The sequence below is a fragment of the Coffea arabica genome, chromosome 3c (assembly GCF_036785885.1).
Source record: "Coffea arabica cultivar ET-39 chromosome 3c, Coffea Arabica ET-39 HiFi, whole genome shotgun sequence".
In the NCBI taxonomy this organism is placed as follows: Eukaryota; Viridiplantae; Streptophyta; class Magnoliopsida; order Gentianales; family Rubiaceae; genus Coffea; species Coffea arabica.
Window position 1 is genome coordinate 23,431,804 of NC_092314.1, and position 21,505 is coordinate 23,453,308.

Sequence of the window (21,505 nt, forward strand, 5' to 3'; positions counted from 1 at the left end):
ACCAATAATCAAATAGTGTCGTCCCGTTTGATTCTAGGTTCCGCAATCCAAGCGTTGGACCACCTCGCTAGATCCTTGGGCAAACGTGCTACGTGTCTCGAAACGAGTTGTTCGAGATGTATCCATTAGAGTAATCCCCTCTGTGGAGTCGTCGTTCTACCGCCTATAATTATATCGTGTCGTCGTTTGGTTCTAGGTTCCGCATTCCAAATCATCTTGCGTCTCGTCCACGATTGTTCTACCGACCTATCCATTAGAGTAGTCACCTCTGTGGAGTCATCGTTCTGCCGTCTATAATCTAATCGTGTTGTCCGTTTGATTCTACGTTCCGCAATCCGAGCGTTGGACCACCTCGCTAGATCCTTGCGCAAACATGCTACGTGTCTCGAAAAGAGTTGATCGAGGACCGTATCAGTGATTTGTGCATGGATCAGGGCCCACGCCATGGCCCTGTCCGAGTTCCATTGCGCCCAGTCACACGTGCACGAGCCAAGCTCTTCAAGGGTTCCCTCCGAGGCCTTGTTCGAATGGTCCAAGACTAACATGGAGTCCATAGGGATATTGAAAGCCTAGAAGGAGACAAGCAAATCATCTACTCCATGATCCAAGCCCATGGAGAGTCAAGCGGGCCTCCAATTGATTGGACAGAGCGTGGTCTTTAGGCCTTAATTTTGCTTAGGGTTAGATTAACTACGCCCGGCCCATCTCGACACCAAGATGGCCGACTGCTCTTTTAGGGTTTCCTTAGGATTTTAGTAACCTCTAGCCTATAAAAAGGCTTGCATTGTAAGGGTTTTGGACACAAGTAGGATCAATAAAGTTTGATTAATTTCGACTCTTCTTGTTAAGATAGATTCGAGCCTTTTTACTTGCCTTGACAAGGGTTGTGAGCAATCTTGCGTCTCGTCGTAGATGGTTCTACCAACTTGTCCATTAGAGTACTCATATCTGTGGTGTCGTCGTTCTGCCGCCTACAATCAAATCGTGTCTTTCGTTTGATTCTAGGTTTCGTAATCCAAGCGTTGGACCACCTCGCTTGATCCTTGGGCAAACATGCTTCGTGTCACGAAACGAGTTGATCTAGGACCGTATCAGTGATGTATAGCATCGATCAGGGCCCCCTCAATGATCCGGTCCGACTTCTATTGGGCCTAGTCACACGTGCACGAGCCAAGCTCTTGAAGGAATCCCTCCAAGGCCTTGTTCGAATGGTCCTAGACCAACATGGAGTCCATTGGGATATTGAAGGCTTAGAAGGAGACAAGCAAATCATCTACACCATGATGCAATCCCATGGAGAGTCAAGCGGGCCTCAATTGATTGGGCAGTGTGTGGTCTTTAGGCCTTCATGTTGCTTAGGGTTAGATTAATTGTGTAGTAGAAGCATGGGCCGGCCCATCTCGACACGAAGATGGCCGACGGGTCTTTTAGAGTTTCCTTAGGGTTTTAGTAACCTCTGGCCTATAAAAGGGCTGGCTTTGTAAGGGTTTTGGACACAAGTTGGAACAATAAAGTTTGATTAATTTCGATTCTTAAAGTTAAGAGAGATCGAGCCTTTTTACTTGCCTTGGCATGGGTTGTGAGCAATCTTGCGTCTCGTCTTAGATTGTTCTACCGACCTATCCATTAGAGCAATCACCTCGGTGGAGTCGTCGTTCTACCGCCAATAATCAAATAGTGTCGTCCCGTTTGATTCTAGGTTCCGCAATCCAAGCGTTGGACCACCTCGCTAGATCCTTGGGCAAACGTGCTACGTGTCTCGAAACGAGTTGTTCGAGATGTATCCATTAGAGTAATCCCCTCTGTGGAGTCGTCGTTCTACCGCCTATAATTATATCGTGTCGTCGTTTGGTTCTAGGTTCCGCATTCCAAATCATCTTGCGTCTCGTCCACGATTGTTCTACCGACCTATCCATTAGAGTAGTCACCTCTGTGGAGTCATCGTTCTGCCGTCTATAATCTAATCGTGTTGTCCGTTTGATTCTACGTTCCGCAATCCGAGCGTTGGACCACCTCGCTAGATCCTTGCGCAAACATGCTACGTGTCTCGAAAAGAGTTGATCGAGGACCGTATCAGTGATTTGTGCATGGATCAGGGCCCACGCCATGGCCCTGTCCGAGTTCCATTGCGCCCAGTCACACGTGCACGAGCCAAGCTCTTCAAGGGTTCCCTCCGAGGCCTTGTTCGAATGGTCCAAGACTAACATGGAGTCCATAGGGATATTGAAAGCCTAGAAGGAGACAAGCAAATCATCTACTCCATGATCCAAGCCCATGGAGGGTCAAGCAGGCCTCCAATTGATTGGACAGAGCGTGGTCTTTAGGCCTTAATTTTGCTTAGGGTTAGATTAACTACGCCCGGCCCATCTCGACACCAAGATGGCCGACTGCCCTTTTAGGGTTTCCTTAGGATTTTAGTAACCTCTAGCCTATAAAAAGGCTTGCATTGTAAGGGTTTTGGACACAAGTAGGATCAATAAAGTTTGATTAATTTCAACTCTTCTTGTTAAGAGAGATTCGAGCCTTTTTACTTGCCTTGACAAGGGTTGTGAGCAATCTTGCGTCTCGTCGTAGATGGTTCTACCAACTTGTCCATTAGAGTACTCATATCTGTGGTGTCGTCGTTCTGCCGCCTACAATCAAATCGTGTCTTTCGTTTGATTCTAGGTTTCGTAATCCAAGCGTTGGACCACCTCGCTTGATCCTTGGGCAAACATGCTTCGTGTCACGAAACGAGTTGATCTAGGACCGTATCAGTGATGTATAGCATCGATCAGGGCCCCCTCAATGATCCGGTCCGACTTCCATTGGGCCTAGTCACACGTGCACGAGCCAAGCTCTTGAAGGAATCCCTCCAAGGCCTTGTTCGAATGGTCCAAGACCAACATGGAGTCCATTGGGATATTGAAGGCTTAGAAGGAGACAAGCAAATCATCTACACCATGATGCAATCCCATGGAGAGTCAAGCGGGCCTCAATTGATTGGGCAGTGTGTGGTCTTTAGGCCTTCATGTTGCTTAGGGTTAGATTAATTGTGTAGTAGAAGCATGGGCCGGCCCATCTCGACACGAAGATGGCCGACGGGTCTTTTAGAGTTTCCTTAGGGTTTTAGTAACCTCTGGCCTATAAAAGGGCTGGCTTTGTAAGGGTTTTGGACACAAGTTGGAACAATAAAGTTTGATTAATTTCGATTCTTAAAGTTAAGAGAGATCGAGCCTTTTTACTTGCCTTGGCATGGGTTGTGAGCAATCTTGCGTCTCGTCTTAGATTGTTCTACCGACCTATCCATTAGAGCAATCACCTCGGTGGAGTCGTCGTTCTACCGCCAATAATCAAATAGTGTCGTCCCGTTTGATTCTAGGTTCCGCAATCCAAGCGTTGGACCACCTCGCTAGATCCTTGGGCAAACGTGCTACGTGTCTCGAAACGAGTTGTTCGAGATGTATCCATTAGAGTAATCCCCTCTGTGGAGTCGTCGTTCTACCGCCTATAATTATATCGTGTCGTCGTTTGGTTCTAGGTTCCGCATTCCAAATCATCTTGCGTCTCGTCCACGATTGTTCTACCGACCTATCCATTAGAGTAGTCACCTCTGTGGAGTCATCGTTCTGCCGTCTATAATCTAATCGTGTTGTCCGTTTGATTCTACGTTCCGCAATCCGAGCGTTGGACCACCTCGCTAGATCCTTGCGCAAACATGCTACGTGTCTCGAAAAGAGTTGATCGAGGACCGTATCAGTGATTTGTGCATGGATCAGGGCCCACGCCATGGCCCTGTCCGAGTTCCATTGCGCCCAGTCACACGTGCACGAGCCAAGCTCTTCAAGGGTTCCCTCCGAGGCCTTGTTCGAATGGTCCAAGACTAACATGGAGTCCATAGGGATATTGAAAGCCTAGAAGGAGACAAGCAAATCATCTACTCCATGATCCAAGCCCATGGAGAGTCAAGCGGGCCTCCAATTGATTGGACAGAGCGTGGTCTTTAGGCCTTAATTTTGCTTAGGGTTAGATTAACTACGCCCGGCCCATCTCGACACCAAGATGGCCGACTGCTCTTTTAGGGTTTCCTTAGGATTTTAGTAACCTCTAGCCTATAAAAAGGCTTGCATTGTAAGGGTTTTGGACACAAGTAGGATCAATAAAGTTTGATTAATTTCGACTCTTCTTGTTAAGAGAGATTCGAGCCTTTTTACTTGCCTTGACAAGGGTTGTGAGCAATCTTGCGTCTCGTCGTAGATGGTTCTACCAACTTGTCCATTAGAGTACTCATATCTGTGGTGTCGTCGTTCTGCCGCCTACAATCAAATCGTGTCTTTCGTTTGATTCTAGGTTTCGTAATCCAAGCGTTGGACCACCTCGCTTGATCCTTGGGCAAACATGCTTCGTGTCACGAAACGAGTTGATCTAGGACCGTATCAGTGATGTATAGCATCGATCAGGGCCCCCTCAATGATCCGGTCCGACTTCCATTGGGCCTAGTCACACGTGCACGAGCCAAGCTCTTGAAGGAATCCCTCCAAGGCCTTGTTCGAATGGTCCAAGACCAACATGGAGTCCATTGGGATATTGAAGGCTTAGAAGGAGACAAGCAAATCATCTACACCATGATGCAATCCCATGGAGAGTCAAGCGGGCCTCAATTGATTGGGCAGTGTGTGGTCTTTAGGCCTTCATGTTGCTTAGGGTTAGATTAATTGTGTAGTAGAAGCATGGGCCGGCCCATCTCGACACGAAGATGGCCGACGGGTCTTTTAGAGTTTCCTTAGGGTTTTAGTAACCTCTGGCCTATAAAAGGGCTGGCTTTGTAAGGGTTTTGGACACAAGTTGGAACAATAAAGTTTGATTAATTTCGATTCTTAAAGTTAAGAGAGATCGAGCCTTTTTACTTGCCTTGGCATGGGTTGTGAGCAATCTTGCGTCTCGTCTTAGATTGTTCTACCGACCTATCCATTAGAGCAATCACCTCGGTGGAGTCGTCGTTCTACCGCCAATAATCAAATAGTGTCGTCCCGTTTGATTCTAGGTTCCGCAATCCAAGCGTTGGACCACCTCGCTAGATCCTTGGGCAAACGTGCTACGTGTCTCGAAACGAGTTGTTCGAGATGTATCCATTAGAGTAATCCCCTCTGTGGAGTCGTCGTTCTACCGCCTATAATTATATCGTGTCGTCGTTTGGTTCTAGGTTCCGCATTCCAAATCATCTTGCGTCTCGTCCACGATTGTTCTACCGACCTATCCATTAGAGTAGTCACCTCTGTGGAGTCATCGTTCTGCCGTCTATAATCTAATCGTGTTGTCCGTTTGATTCTACGTTCCGCAATCCGAGCGTTGGACCACCTCGCTAGATCCTTGCGCAAACATGCTACGTGTCTCGAAAAGAGTTGATCGAGGACCGTATCAGTGATTTGTGCATGGATCAGGGCCCACGCCATGGCCCTGTCCGAGTTCCATTGCGCCCAGTCACACGTGCACGAGCCAAGCTCTTCAAGGGTTCCCTCCGAGGCCTTGTTCGAATGGTCCAAGACTAACATGGAGTCCATAGGGATATTGAAAGCCTAGAAGGAGACAAGCAAATCATCTACTCCATGATCCAAGCCCATGGAGAGTCAAGCGGGCCTCCAATTGATTGGACAGAGCGTGGTCTTTAGGCCTTAATTTTGCTTAGGGTTAGATTAACTACGCCCGGCCCATCTCGACACCAAGATGGCCGACTGCTCTTTTAGGGTTTCCTTAGGATTTTAGTAACCTCTAGCCTATAAAAAGGCTTGCATTGTAAGGGTTTTGGACACAAGTAGGATCAATAAAGTTTGATTAATTTCGACTCTTCTTGTTAAGAGAGATTCGAGCCTTTTTACTTGCCTTGACAAGGGTTGTGAGCAATCTTGCGTCTCGTCGTAGATGGTTCTACCAACTTGTCCATTAGAGTACTCATATCTGTGGTGTCGTCGTTCTGCCGCCTACAATCGAATCGTGTCTTTCGTTTGATTCTAGGTTTCGTAATCCAAGCGTTGGACCACCTCGCTTGATCCTTGGGCAAACATGCTTCGTGTCACGAAACGAGTTGATCTAGGACCGTATCAGTGATGTATAGCATCGATCAGGGCCCCCTCAATGATCCGGTCCGACTTCCATTGGGCCTAGTCACACGTGCACGAGCCAAGCTCTTGAAGGAATCCCTCCAAGGCCTTGTTCGAATGGTCCAAGACCAACATGGAGTCCATTGGGATATTGAAGGCTTAGAAGGAGACAAGCAAATCATCTACACCATGATGCAATCCCATGGAGAGTCAAGCGGGCCTCAATTGATTGGGCAGTGTGTGGTCTTTAGGCCTTCATGTTGCTTAGGGTTAGATTAATTGTGTAGTAGAAGCATGGGCCGGCCCATCTCGACACGAAGATGGCCGACGGGTCTTTTAGAGTTTCCTTAGGGTTTTAGTAACCTCTGGCCTATAAAAGGGCTGGCTTTGTAAGGGTTTTGGACACAAGTTGGAACAATAAAGTTTGATTAATTTCGATTCTTAAAGTTAAGAGAGATCGAGCCTTTTTACTTGCCTTGGCATGGGTTGTGAGCAATCTTGCGTCTCGTCTTAGATTGTTCTACCGACCTATCCATTAGAGCAATCACCTCGGTGGAGTCGTCGTTCTACCGCCAATAATCAAATAGTGTCGTCCCGTTTGATTCTAGGTTCCGCAATCCAAGCGTTGGACCACCTCGCTAGATCCTTGGGCAAACGTGCTACGTGTCTCGAAACGAGTTGTTCGAGATGTATCCATTAGAGTAATCCCCTCTGTGGAGTCGTCGTTCTACCGCCTATAATTATATCGTGTCGTCGTTTGGTTCTAGGTTCCGCATTCCAAATCATCTTGCGTCTCGTCCACGATTGTTCTACCGACCTATCCATTAGAGTAGTCACCTCTGTGGAGTCATCGTTCTGCCGTCTATAATCTAATCGTGTTGTCCGTTTGATTCTACGTTCCGCAATCCGAGCGTTGGACCACCTCGCTAGATCCTTGCGCAAACATGCTACGTGTCTCGAAAAGAGTTGATCGAGGACCGTATCAGTGATTTGTGCATGGATCAGGGCCCACGCCATGGCCCTGTCCGAGTTCCATTGCGCCCAGTCACACGTGCACGAGCCAAGCTCTTCAAGGGTTCCCTCCGAGGCCTTGTTCGAATGGTCCAAGACTAACATGGAGTCCATAGGGATATTGAAAGCCTAGAAGGAGACAAGCAAATCATCTACTCCATGATCCAAGCCCATGGAGAGTCAAGCGGGCCTCCAATTGATTGGACAGAGCGTGGTCTTTAGGCCTTAATTTTGCTTAGGGTTAGATTAACTACACCCGGCCCATCTCGACACCAAGATGGCCGACTGCTCTTTTAGGGTTTCCTTAGGATTTTAGTAACCTCTAGCCTATAAAAAGGCTTGCATTGTAAGGGTTTTGGACACAAGTAGGATCAATAAAGTTTGATTAATTTCGACTCTTCTTGTTAAGAGAGATTCGAGCCTTTTTACTTGCCTTGACAAGGGTTGTGAGCAATCTTGCGTCTCGTCGTAGATGGTTCTACCAACTTGTCCATTAGAGTACTCATATCTGTGGTGTCGTCGTTCTGCCGCCTACAATCAAATCGTGTCTTTCGTTTGATTCTAGGTTTCGTAATCCAAGCGTTGGACCACCTCGCTTGATCCTTGGGCAAACATGCTTCGTGTCACGAAACGAGTTGATCTAGGACCGTATCAGTGATGTATAGCATCGATCAGGGCCCCCTCAATGATCCGGTCCGACTTCCATTGGGCCTAGTCACACGTGCACGAGCCAAGCTCTTCATGGAATCCCTCCAAGGCCTTGTTCGAATGGTCCAAGACCAACATGGAGTCCATTGGGATATTGAAGGCTTAGAAGGAGACAAGCAAATCATCTACACCATGATGCAATCCCATGGAGAGTCAAGCGGGCCTCAATTGATTGGGCAGTGTGTGGTCTTTAGGCCTTAATGTTGCTTAGGGTTAGATTAATTGTGTAGTAGAAGCATGGGCCGGCCCATCTCGACATCAAGATGGCCGACTGCCCTTTTAGATTTTCCTTAGGGTTTTAGTAACCTCTAGCCTGTAAAAGGGCTGGCTTTGTAAGGGTTTTGGACACAAGTTAGAACAATGAAGTTTGATTAATTTCGATTCTTAAAGTTAAGAGAGATCGAGCCTTTTTACTTGCCTTGGCATGGGTTGTGAGCAATCTTGCGTCTCGTCTTAGATTGTTCTACCGACCTATCCATTAGAATAATCACCTCGGTGGAGTCGTCGTTCTACCGCCTATAATCAAATCGCGTCGTCCCGTTTGATTCTAGGTTCCGCAATCCAAGCGTTGGACCACCTCGCTAGATCCTTGGGCAAACGTGCTACGTGTCTCGAAACGAGTTGTTCGAGATGTATCCATTAGAGTAATCCCCTCCGTGGAGTCGTCGTTCTACCGCCTATAATTATATCGTGTCGTCGTTTGGTTCTAGGTTCCGCATTCCAAATCATCTTGCGTCTCGTCCACGACTGTTCTACCAACCTATCCATTAGAGTAGTCACCTCTGTGGAGTCATCGTTCTGCCGTCTATAATCTAATCGTGTTGTCCTTTTGATTCTACGTTCCGCAATCCGAGCGTTGGACCACCTCGCTAGATCCTTGCGCAAACATGCTACGTGTCTCGAAAAGAGTTGATCGAGGACCGTATCAGTGATTTGTGCATGGATCAGGGCCCACGCCATGACCCTGTCCGAGTTCCATTGGGCCCAGTCACACGTGCACGAGCCAAGCTCTTCAAGGGTTCCCTCCGAGGCCTTGTTCGAATGGTCCAAGACTAACATGGAGTCCATAGGGATATTGAATGCCTAGAAGGAGACAAGCAAATCATCTACTGCATGATCCAAGCCCATGGAGAGTCAAGCGGGCCTCCAATTGATTGGACAGAGCGTGTTCTTTAGGCCTTAATTTTGCTTAGGGTTAGATTAAATACACCCGGCCCATCTCGACACCAAGATGGCCGACTGATCTTTTAGGGTTTTCTTTGGATTTTAGTAACCACTAGCCTATAAAAGGGCTTGCGTTGTAAGGGTTTTGGACACAAGTAGGATCAATAAAGTTTGATTAATTTCGACTCTTCTTGTTAAGAGAGATTCGAGCCTTTTTACTTGCCTTGGCAAGGGTTGTGAGCAATCTTGCGTATCGTCGTAGATGGTTCAACCCACTTGTCCATTAGAGTACTCATATCTGTGGTGTCGTCGTTCTACCGCCTACAATCAAATCGTGCCTTTCGTTTGATTCTTGGTTTCGTAATCCAAGCGTTGGACCATCTCGCTAGATCCTTGGGCAAACATGCTACGTGTCACGAAACGAGTTGATCTAGGACCGTATCAATGATGTAAGCATGGATCAGGGCCCACTCAATGATCCGGTCCGAGTTCCATTGGGCCTAGTCACATGTGCACGAGCCAAGCTCTTCATGGAATCCCTCCAAGGCCTTGTTCGAATGGTCCAAGACCAACATGGAGTCCATTGGGATATTGAAGGCTTAGAAGGAGACAAGCAAATCATCTACACCATGATGCAAGCCCATGGAGAGTCAAGCGGGCCTCCAATTGATTGGGCAGAGTGTGGTCTTTAGGCCTTAATGTTGCTTAGGGTTAGATTAACTGTGTAGTAGAAGCATGGGCCGGCACATCTCGACATCAAGATGGCCGACTGCCCTTTTAGATTTTCCTTAGGGTTTTAGTAACCTCTAGCCTGTAAAAGGGCTGGCTTTGTAAGGGTTTTGGACACAAGTTAGAACAATGAAGTTTGATTAATTTCGATTCTTAAAGTTAAGAGAGATCGAGCCTTTTTACTTGCCTTGGCATGGGTTGTGAGCAATCTTGCGATTGTTCTTAGATTGTTCTACCGACCTATCCATTAGAGTAATCACCTCGGTGGAGTCGTCGTTCTACCGCCTATAATCAAATCGCGTCGTCCCGTTTGATTCTAGGTTCCGCAATCCAAGCGTTGGACCACCTCGCTAGATCCTTGGGCAAACGTGCTACGTGTCTCGAAACGAGTTGTTCGAGATGTATCCATTAGAGTAATCCCCTCTGTGGAGTCGTCGTTCTACCGCCTATAATTATATCGTGTCGTCGTTTGGTTCTAGGTTCCGCATTCCAAATCATCTTGCGTCTCGTCCACGACTGTTCTACCGACCTATCCATTAGAGTAGTCACCTCTGTGGAGTCATCGTTCTGCCGTCTATAATCTAATCGTGTTGTCCTTTTGATTCTACGTTCCGCAATCCGAGCGTTGGACCACCTCGCTAGATCCTTGCGCAAACATGCTACGTGTCTCGAAAAGAGTTGATCGAGGACCGTATCAGTGATTTGTGCATGGATCAGGGCCCACGCCATGACCCTGTCCGAGTTCCATTGGGCCCAGTCACACGTGCACGAGCCAAGCTCTTCAAGGGTTCCCTCCGAGGCCTTGTTCGAATGGTCCAAGACTAACATGGAGTCCATAGGGATATTGAATGCCTAGAAGGAGACAAGCAAATCATCTACTGCATGATCCAAGCCCATGGAGAGTCAAGCGGGCCTCCAATTGATTGGACAGAGCGTGGTCTTTAGGCCTTAATTTTGCTTAGGGTTAGATTAAATACACCCGGCCCATCTCGACACCAAGATGGCCGACTGATCTTTTAGGGTTTCCTTTGGATTTTAGTAACCTCTAGCCTATAAAAGGGCTTGCGTTGTAAGGGTTTTGGACACAAGTAGGATCAATAAAGTTTGATTAATTTCGACTCTTCTTGTTAAGAGAGATTCGAGCCTTTTTACTTGCCTTGGCAAGGGTTGTGAGCAATCTTGCATATCGTCGTAGATGGTTCAACCCACTTGTCCATTAGAGTACTCATATCTGTGGTGTCGTCGTTCTACCGCCTACAATCAAATCGTGCCTTTCGTTTGATTCTTGGTTTCGTAATCCAAGCGTTGGACCATCTCGCTAGATCCTTGGGCAAACATGCTACGTGTCACGAAACGAGTTGATCTAGGACCGTATCAGTGATGTATAGCATCGATCAGGGCCCCCTCAATGATCCGGTCCGACTTCCATTGGGCCTAGTCACACGTGCACGAGCCAAGCTCTTGAAGGAATCCCTCCAAGGCCTTGTTCGAATGGTCCAAGACCAACATGGAGTCCATTGGGATATTGAAGGCTTAGAAGGAGACAAGCAAATCATCTACACCATGATGCAATCCCATGGAGAGTCAAGCGGGCCTCAATTGATTGGGCAGTGTGTGGTCTTTAGGCCTTCATGTTGCTTAGGGTTAGATTAATTGTGTAGTAGAAGCATGGGCCGGCCCATCTCGACACGAAGATGGCCGACGGGTCTTTTAGAGTTTCCTTAGGGTTTTAGTAACCTCTGGCCTATAAAAGGGCTGGCTTTGTAAGGGTTTTGGACACAAGTTGGAACAATAAAGTTTGATTAATTTCGATTCTTAAAGTTAAGAGAGATCGAGCCTTTTTACTTGCCTTGGCATGGGTTGTGAGCAATCTTGCGTCTCGTCTTAGATTGTTCTACCGACCTATCCATTAGAGCAATCACCTCGGTGGAGTCGTCGTTCTACCGCCAATAATCAAATAGTGTCGTCCCGTTTGATTCTAGGTTCCGCAATCCAAGCGTTGGACCACCTCGCTAGATCCTTGGGCAAACGTGCTACGTGTCTCGAAACGAGTTGTTCGAGATGTATCCATTAGAGTAATCCCCTCTGTGGAGTCGTCGTTCTACCGCCTATAATTATATCGTGTCGTCGTTTGGTTCTAGGTTCCGCATTCCAAATCATCTTGCGTCTCGTCCACGATTGTTCTACCGACCTATCCATTAGAGTAGTCACCTCTGTGGAGTCATCGTTCTGCCGTCTATAATCTAATCGTGTTGTCCGTTTGATTCTACGTTCCGCAATCCGAGCGTTGGACCACCTCGCTAGATCCTTGCGCAAACATGCTACGTGTCTCGAAAAGAGTTGATCGAGGACCGTATCAGTGATTTGTGCATGGATCAGGGCCCACGCCATGGCCCTGTCCGAGTTCCATTGCGCCCAGTCACACGTGCACGAGCCAAGCTCTTCAAGGGTTCCCTCCGAGGCCTTGTTCGAATGGTCCAAGACTAACATGGAGTCCATAGGGATATTGAAAGCCTAGAAGGAGACAAGCAAATCATCTACTCCATGATCCAAGCCCATGGAGAGTCAAGCGGGCCTCCAATTGATTGGACAGAGCGTGGTCTTTAGGCCTTAATTTTGCTTAGGGTTAGATTAACTACACCCGGCCCATCTCGACACCAAGATGGCCGACTGCTCTATTAGGGTTTCCTTAGGATTTTAGTAACCTCTAGCCTATAAAAAGGCTTGCATTGTAAGGGTTTTGGACACAAGTAGGATCAATAAAGTTTGATTAATTTCGACTCTTCTTGTTAAGAGAGATTCGAGCCTTTTTACTTGCCTTGACAAGGGTTGTGAGCAATCTTGCGTCTCGTCGTAGATGGTTCTACCAACTTGTCCATTAGAGTACTCATATCTGTGGTGTCGTCGTTCTGCCGCCTACAATCAAATCGTGTCTTTCGTTTGATTCTAGGTTTCGTAATCCAAGCGTTGGACCACCTCGCTTGATCCTTGGGCAAACATGCTTCGTGTCACGAAACGAGTTGATCTAGGACCGTATCAGTGATGTATAGCATCGATCAGGGCCCCCTCAATGATCCGGTCCGACTTCCATTGGGCCTAGTCACACGTGCACGAGCCAAGCTCTTCATGGAATCCCTCCAAGGCCTTGTTCGAATGGTCCAAGACCAACATGGAGTCCATTGGGATATTGAAGGCTTAGAAGGAGACAAGCAAATCATCTACACCATGATGCAATCCCATGGAGAGTCAAGCGGGCCTCAATTGATTGGGCAGTGTGTGGTCTTTAGGCCTTAATGTTGCTTAGGGTTAGATTAATTGTGTAGTAGAAGCATGGGCCGGCCCATCTCGACATCAAGATGGCCGACTGCCCTTTTAGATTTTCCTTAGGGTTTTAGTAACCTCTAGCCTGTAAAAGGGCTGGCTTTGTAAGGGTTTTGGACACAAGTTAGAACAATGAAGTTTGATTAATTTCGATTCTTAAAGTTAAGAGAGATCGAGCCTTTTTACTTGCCTTGGCATGGGTTGTGAGCAATCTTGCGTCTCGTCTTAGATTGTTCTACCGACCTATCCATTAGAATAATCACCTCGGTGGAGTCGTCGTTCTACCGCCTATAATCAAATCGCGTCGTCCCGTTTGATTCTAGGTTCCGCAATCCAAGCGTTGGACCACCTCGCTAGATCCTTGGGCAAACGTGCTACGTGTCTCGAAACGAGTTGTTCGAGATGTATCCATTAGAGTAATCCCCTCCGTGGAGTCGTCGTTCTACCGCCTATAATTATATCGTGTCGTCGTTTGGTTCTAGGTTCCGCATTCCAAATCATCTTGCGTCTCGTCCACGACTGTTCTACCGACCTATCCATTAGAGTAGTCACCTCTGTGGAGTCATCGTTCTGCCGTCTATAATATAATCGTGTTGTCCTTTTGATTCTACGTTCCGCAATCCGAGCGTTGGACCACCTCGCTAGATCCTTGCGCAAACATGCTACGTGTCTCGAAAAGAGTTGATCGAGGACCGTATCAGTGATTTGTGCATGGATCAGGGCCCACGCCATGACCCTGTCCGAGTTCCATTGGGCCCAGTCACACGTGCACGAGCCAAGCTCTTCAAGGGTTCCCTCCGAGGCCTTGTTCGAATGGTCCAAGACTAACATGGAGTCCATAGGGATATTGAATGCCTAGAAGGAGACAAGCAAATCATCTACTGCATGATCCAAGCCCATGGAGAGTCAAGCGGGCCTCCAATTGATTGGACAGAGCGTGTTCTTTAGGCCTTAATTTTGCTTAGGGTTAGATTAAATACACCCGGCCCATCTCGACACCAAGATGGCCGACTGATCTTTTAGGGTTTCCTTTGGATTTTAGTAACCACTAGCCTATAAAAGGGCTTGCGTTGTAAGGGTTTTGGACACAAGTAGGATCAATAAAGTTTGATTAATTTCGACTCTTCTTGTTAAGAGAGATTCGAGCCTTTTTACTTGCCTTGGCAAGGGTTGTGAGCAATCTTGCGTATCGTCGTAGATGGTTCAACCCACTTGTCCATTAGAGTACTCATATCTGTGGTGTCGTCGTTCTACCGCCTACAATCAAATCGTGCCTTTCGTTTGATTCTTGGTTTCGTAATCCAAGCGTTGGACCATCTCGCTAGATCCTTGGGCAAACATGCTACGTGTCACGAAACGAGTTGATCTAGGACCGTATCAATGATGTAAGCATGGATCAGGGCCCACTCAATGATCCGGTCCGAGTTCCATTGGGCCTAGTCACATGTGCACGAGCCAAGCTCTTCATGGAATCCCTCCAAGGCCTTGTTCGAATGGTCCAAGACCAACATGGAGTCCATTGGGATATTGAAGGCTTAGAAGGAGACAAGCAAATCATCTACACCATGATGCAAGCCCATGGAGAGTCAAGCGGGCCTCCAATTGATTGGGCAGAGTGTGGTCTTTAGGCCTTAATGTTGCTTAGGGTTAGATTAACTGTGTAGTAGAAGCATGGGCCGGCACATCTCGACATCAAGATGGCCGACTGCCCTTTTAGATTTTCCTTAGGGTTTTAGTAACCTCTAGCCTGTAAAAGGGCTGGCTTTGTAAGGGTTTTGGACACAAGTTAGAACAATGAAGTTTGATTAATTTCGATTCTTAAAGTTAAGAGAGATCGAGCCTTTTTACTTGCCTTGGCATGGGTTGTGAGCAATCTTACGATTGTTCTTAGATTGTTCTACCGACCTATCCATTAGAGTAATCACCTCGGTGGAGTCGTCGTTCTACCGCCTATAATCAAATCGCGTCGTCCCGTTTGATTCTAGGTTCCGCAATCCAAGCGTTGGACCACCTCGCTAGATCCTTGGGCAAACGTGCTACGTGTCTCGAAACGAGTTGTTCGAGATGTATCCATTAGAGTAATCCCCTCTGTGGAGTCGTCGTTCTACCGCCTATAATTATATCGTGTCGTCGTTTGGTTCTAGGTTCCGCATTCCAAATCATCTTGCGTCTCGTCCACGACTGTTCTACCGACCTATCCATTAGAGTAGTCACCTCTGTGGAGTCATCGTTCTGCCGTCTATAATCTAATCGTGTTGTCCTTTTGATTCTACGTTCCGCAATCCGAGCGTTGGACCACCTCGCTAGATCCTTGTGCAAACATGCTACGTGTCTCGAAAAGAGTTGATCGAGGACCGTATCAGTGATTTGTGCATGGATCAGGGCCCACGCCATGACCCTGTCCGAGTTCCATTGGGCCCAGTCACACGTGCACGAGCCAAGCTCTTCAAGGGTTCCCTCCGAGGCCTTGTTCGAATGGTCCAAGACTAACATGGAGTCCATAGGGATATTGAATGCCTAGAAGGAGACAAGCAAATCATCTACTGCATGATCCAAGCCCATGGAGAGTCAAGCGGGCCTCCAATTGATTGGACAGAGCGTGGTCTTTAGGCCTTAATTTTGCTTAGGGTTAGATTAAATACACCCGGCCCATCTCGACACCAAGATGGCCGACTGATCTTTTAGGGTTTCCTTTGGATTTTAGTAACCTCTAGCCTATAAAAGGGCTTGCGTTGTAAGGGTTTTGGACACAAGTAGGATCAATAAAGTTTGATTAATTTCGACTCTTCTTGTTAAGAGAGATTCGAGCCTTTTTACTTGCCTTGGCAAGGGTTGTGAGCAATCTTGCATATCGTCGTAGATGGTTCAACCCACTTGTCCATTAGAGTACTCATATCTGTGGTGTCGTCGTTCTACCGCCTACAATCAAATCGTGCCTTTCGTTTGATTCTTGGTTTCGTAATCCAAGCGTTGGACCATCTCGCTAGATCCTTGGGCAAACATGCTACGTGTCACGAAACGAGTTGATCTAGGACCGTATCAATGATGTAAGCATGGATCAGGGCCCACTCAATGATCCGGTCCGAGTTCCATTGGGCCTAGTCACACGTGCACGAGCCAAGCTCTTCATGGAATCCCTCCAAGGCCTTGTTCGAATGGTCCAAGACCAACATGGAGTCCATTGGGATATTGAAGGCTTAGAAGGAGACAAGCAAATCATCTACACCATGATGCAAGCCCATGGAGAGTCAAGCGGGCCTCCAATTGATTGGGCAGAGTGTGGTCTTTAGGCCTTAATGTTGCTTAGGGTTAGATTAACTGTGTAGTAGAAGCATGGGCCGGCACATCTCGACATCAAGATGGCCGACTGCCCTTTTAGATTTTCCTTAGGGTTTTAGTAACCTCTAGCCTGTAAAAGGGCTGGCTTTGTAAGGGTTTTGGACACAAGTTAGAACAATGAAGTTTGATTAATTTCGATTCTTAAAGTTAAGAGAGATCGAGCCTTTTTACTTGCCTTGGCATGGGTTGTGAGCAATCTTGCGTCTCGTCTTAGATTGTTCTACCGACCTATCCATTAGAGTAATCACCTCGGTGGAGTCGTCGTTCTATCGCCTATAATCAAATCGCGTCGTCCCGTTTGATTCTAGGTTCCGCAATCCAAGCGTTGGACCACCTCGCTAGATCCTTGGGCAAACGTGCTACGTGTCTCGAAACGAGTTGTTCGAGATGTATCCATTAGAGTAATCCCCTCTGTGGAGTCGTCGTTCTACCGCCTATAATTATATCGTGTCGTCGTTTGGTTCTAGGTTCTGCATTCCAAATCATCTTGCGTCTCGTCCACGACTGTTTTACCGACCTATCCATTAGAGTAGTCACCTCTGTGGAGTCATCGTTCTGCCGTCTATAATCTAATCGTGTTGTCCTTTTGATTCTACGTTCCGCAATCCGAGCGTTGGACCACCTCGCTAGATCCTTGCGCAAACATGCTACGTGTCTCGAAAAGTGTTGATCGAGGACCGTATCAGTGATTTGTGCATGGATCAGGGCCCACGCCATGACCCTGTCCGAGTTCCATTGGGCCCAGTCACACGTGCACGAGCCAAGCTCTTCAAGGGTTCCCTCCGAGGCCTTGTTCGAATGGTCCAAGACAAACATGGAGTCCATAGGGATATTGAATGCCTAGAAGGAGACAAGCAAATCATCTACTGCATGATCCAAGCCCATGGCGAGTCAAGCGGGCCTCCAATTGATTGGACAGAGCGTGGTCTTTAGGCCTTAATTTTGCTTAGGGTTAGATTAAATACACCCGGCCCATCTCGACACCAAGATGGCCGACTGATCTTTTAGGGTTTCCTTTGGATTTTAGTAACCTCTAGCCTATAAAAGGGCTTGCGTTGTAAGGGTTTTGGACACAAGTAGGATCAATAAAGTTTGATTAATTTCGACTCTTCTTGTTAAGAGAGATTCGAGCCTTTTTACTTGCCTTGGCAAGGGTTGTGAGCAATCTTGCGTCTCATCGTAGATGGTTCTACCTACTTATCCATTAGAGTACTCATATCTGTGGTGTCGTCGTTCTACCGCCTACAATCAAATCGTGTATTTCGTTTGATTATAGGTTTCGTAATCCATACGTTGGACCACCTCACTAGATCCTTGGACAAACATACTACGCGTCTCGAAACGAGTTGATCTAGGGCCGTATCAGTGATGTAAGCATGGATCAGGGCCCACTCAATGATCCGGTCCGACTTCCATTGGGCCTAGTCACATGTGCACGAGCCAAGCTCTTCAAGGAATCCCTCCAAGGCCTTGTTCGAATGGTCCAAGACCAACATGGAGTCCATTGGGATATTGAAGGCTTAGAAGGAGACAAGCAAATCATCTACACCATGATGCAATCCCATGGAGAGTCAAGCGGGCCTCCAATTGATTGGGCAGAGTGTGGTCTTTAGGCCTTAATGTTGCTTAGGGCTAGATTAATAGTGTAGTAGAAGCATGGGCCGGCCCATCTCGACACCAAGATGGCCGACTGCTCTTTTAGAGTTTCCTTAGGGTTTTAGTAACCTCTGGCATATAAAAGGGCTGGCTTTGTAAGGTTTTGGACACAATTTGGAAAAATAAAGTTTGATTAATTTCGATTCTTAAAGTTAAGAGAGATCGAGCCTTTTTACTTGCCTTGGCATGGGTTGTGAGCAATCTTGCGTCTCGTCTTAGATTGTTCTACCGGCCTATCCATTAGAGTAATCATCTCGGTGGAGTCGTCGTTCTACCACCTATAATCAAATCGTGTCGTCCCGTTTGATTCTAGGTTCCGCAATCCAAGCGTTGGACCACCTCGCTAGATCCTTGGGCAAACGTGCTACGTGTCTCGAAACGAGTTGTTCGAGATCTATCCATTTGAGTAATCCCATCTGTGGAGTCGTCGTTCTACCGCCTATAATTATATCGTGTCGTCGTTTGGTTCCAGGTTCCGCATTCCAAATCATCTGGCGTCTCGTCCACGATTGTTCAACCCACCTATCCATTAGCGTAGCCACCTCTGTGGAGTCATCGTTCTACCGTCTATACTGAAATCGTGTTATCCGTTTGATTTTAGGTTCCGCAATCCGAGCGTTGGACCACCTCGCTAGATCCTTGCGCAAACTTCCTACGTTTCTCGAAAAGAGTTGATCGAGGACCGTATCAGTGATTTGTGCATGGATCAGGGCCCACGCCATGACCCTGTCCGAGTTCCATTGGGCCCAGTCACACGTGCATGAGCCAAGCTCTTCGAGGGTTCCCTCCAAGGCCTTGTTCGAATGGTCCATGACTAACATGGAGTCCATAGGGAAATTGAAAGCCTAGAAGGAGACAAGCAAATCATTTACTCCATGATCCAAGCCCATGGAGAGTCAAGCGGGCCTCCAATTGATTGGACAGAGCGTGGTCTTTAGGCCTTAATTATGCTTAGGGTTAGATTAACTACACCCGGCCCATCTCGACACCAAGATGGCCGACCGCTCTTTTAGTGTTTCCTTAGGATTTTAGTAACCTCTAGCCTATAAAAGGGCTTGCAATGTAAGGGTTTTGGACACAAGTTGGATCAATAAAGTTTGATTAATTTCGATTCTTCTTGTTAAGAGAGATTCGAGGATTTTTACTTGCCTTGGCAAGGGTTGTGAGCAATCTTGCGGCTCGTCGTAGATGGTTCTACCTACTTATCCATTAGAGTACTCATATCTGTGGTATCGTCGTTCTACCGCCTACAATCAAATCGTGTCTTTCGTTTGATTATAGGTTTCGTAATCCATACGTTGGACCACCTCACTAGATCCTTGGACAAACATACTACGCGTCTCGAAACGAGTTGATCTAGGACCGTATCAGTGATGTAAGCATGGATCAAGGCCCACTCAATTAGCCGGTCCGACTTCCATTGGGCCTAGTCACACGTGCACGAGCCAAGGTCTTCAAGGAATCCCTCCAAGGCCTTGTTCGAATGGTCCAAGACCAACATGGAGTCCATTGGGATATGGAAGGCTTAGAAGGAGACAAGCAAATCATCTACACCATGATGCAATCGCATGGAGAGTCAAGCGGGCCTCCAATTGATTGGGCAGAGTGTGGTCTTTAGGCCTTAATGTTGCTTAGGGTTAGATTAACAGTGTAGTAGAAGCATGGGCCGGCCCATCTCGACACCAAGATGGCCGACTGCTCCTTTAGAGTTTCCTTAGGGTTTTAGTAACCTCTGGCATATAAATGGGCTGGCTTTGTAAGGGTTTTGGACACAAGTTGGAACAATAAAGTTTGATTAATTTCGATTCTTAAAGTTAAGAGAGATCGAGCCTTTTTACTTGCCTTGGCATGGGTTGTGAGCAATCTTGCGTCTCGTCTTAGATTGTTCTACCTACCTATCCATTAGAGTAATCACCTCGGTGGAGTCGTCGTTCTACCGCCTATAATCAAATCGTGTCGTCCCGTTTGATTCTAGGTTCCGCAATCCAAGCGTTGGACCACCTCGCTAGATCCTTGGACAAACGTGCTACGTGTCTCGAAACGAGTTGTTCGAGATGTATCCATTAGAGTAATCCCCTCTGTGGAGTCGTCGTTCTACCGCCTATAATTATATCGTGTCGTTGTTTGTTTCTTGGTTCCGCATGCCAAAACATCTGGCGTCTCGTCCACGATTGTTCTACCGACCTATCCATTAGAGTAGTCACCTCTGTGGAGTCATCGTTCTGCCGTCTATAATCAAATCGTGTTGTCCGTTTGATTCTAGGTTTCGCAATCCAAGCGTCGAACCACCTCGCTAGATCCTTGCGCAAACATGCTACGTGTCTAGAAAAGAGTTGATCCGCCTATAATCAAATCGCGTCGTCCCGTTTGATTCTAGGTTCCGCAATCCAAGCGTTGGACCACCTCGCTAGATCCTTGGGCAAACGTGCTACGTGTCTCGAAACGAGTTGTTCGAGATGTATCCATTAGAGTAATCCCCTCTGTGGAGTCGTCGTTCTACCGCCTATAATTATATCGTGTCGTCGTTTGGTTCTAGGTTCCGCATTCCAAATCATCTTGCGTCTCGTCCACGACTGTTCTACCGACCTATCCATTAGAGTAGTCACCTCTTTGGAGTCATCGTTCTGCCGTCTATAATCTAATCGTGTTGTCCTTTTGATTCTACGTTCTGCAATCCGAGCGTTGGACCACCTCGCTAGATCCATGTGCAAACATGCTACGTGTCTCGAAAAGAGTTGATCGAGGACCGTATCAGTGATTTGTGCATGGATTAGGGCCCACGCCATGACCCTGTCCGAGTTCCATTGGGCCCAGTCACACGTGCACGAGCCAAGCTCTTCAAGTGTTCCCTCCGAGGCCTTGTTCGAATGGTCCAAGACTAACATGGAGTCCATAGGGATATTGAATGCCTAGAAGGAGACAAGCAAATTATCTACTGCATGATCCAAGCCCATGGAGAGTCAAGCGGGCCTCCAATTGATTGGACAGAGCGTGGTCTTTAGGCCTTAATTTTGCTTAGGGTTAGATTAAATACACCCGGCCCATCTCGACACCAAGATGGCCGACTGATCTTTTGGGTTTCCTTTGGATTTTAGTAACCTCTAGCCTATAAAAGGGCTTGCATTGTAAGGGTTTTGGACACAAGTAGGATCAATAAAGTTTGATTAATTTCGACTCTTCTTGTTAAGAGAGATTCGAGCCTTTTTACTTGCCTTGGCAAGGGTTGTGAGCAATCTTGCGTATCGTCGTAGATGGTTCAACCCACTTGTCCATTAGAGTACTCATATCTGTGGTGTCGTCGTTCTACCGCCTACAATCAAATCGTGCCTTTCGTTTGATTCTTGGTTTCGTAATCCAAGCGTTGGACCATCTCGCTAGATCCTTGGGCAAACATGCTACCTGTCACGAAACGAGTTGATCTAGGACCGTATCAATGATGTAAGCATGGATCAGGGCCCACTCAATGATCCGGTCCGAGTTCCATTGGGCCTAGTCACACG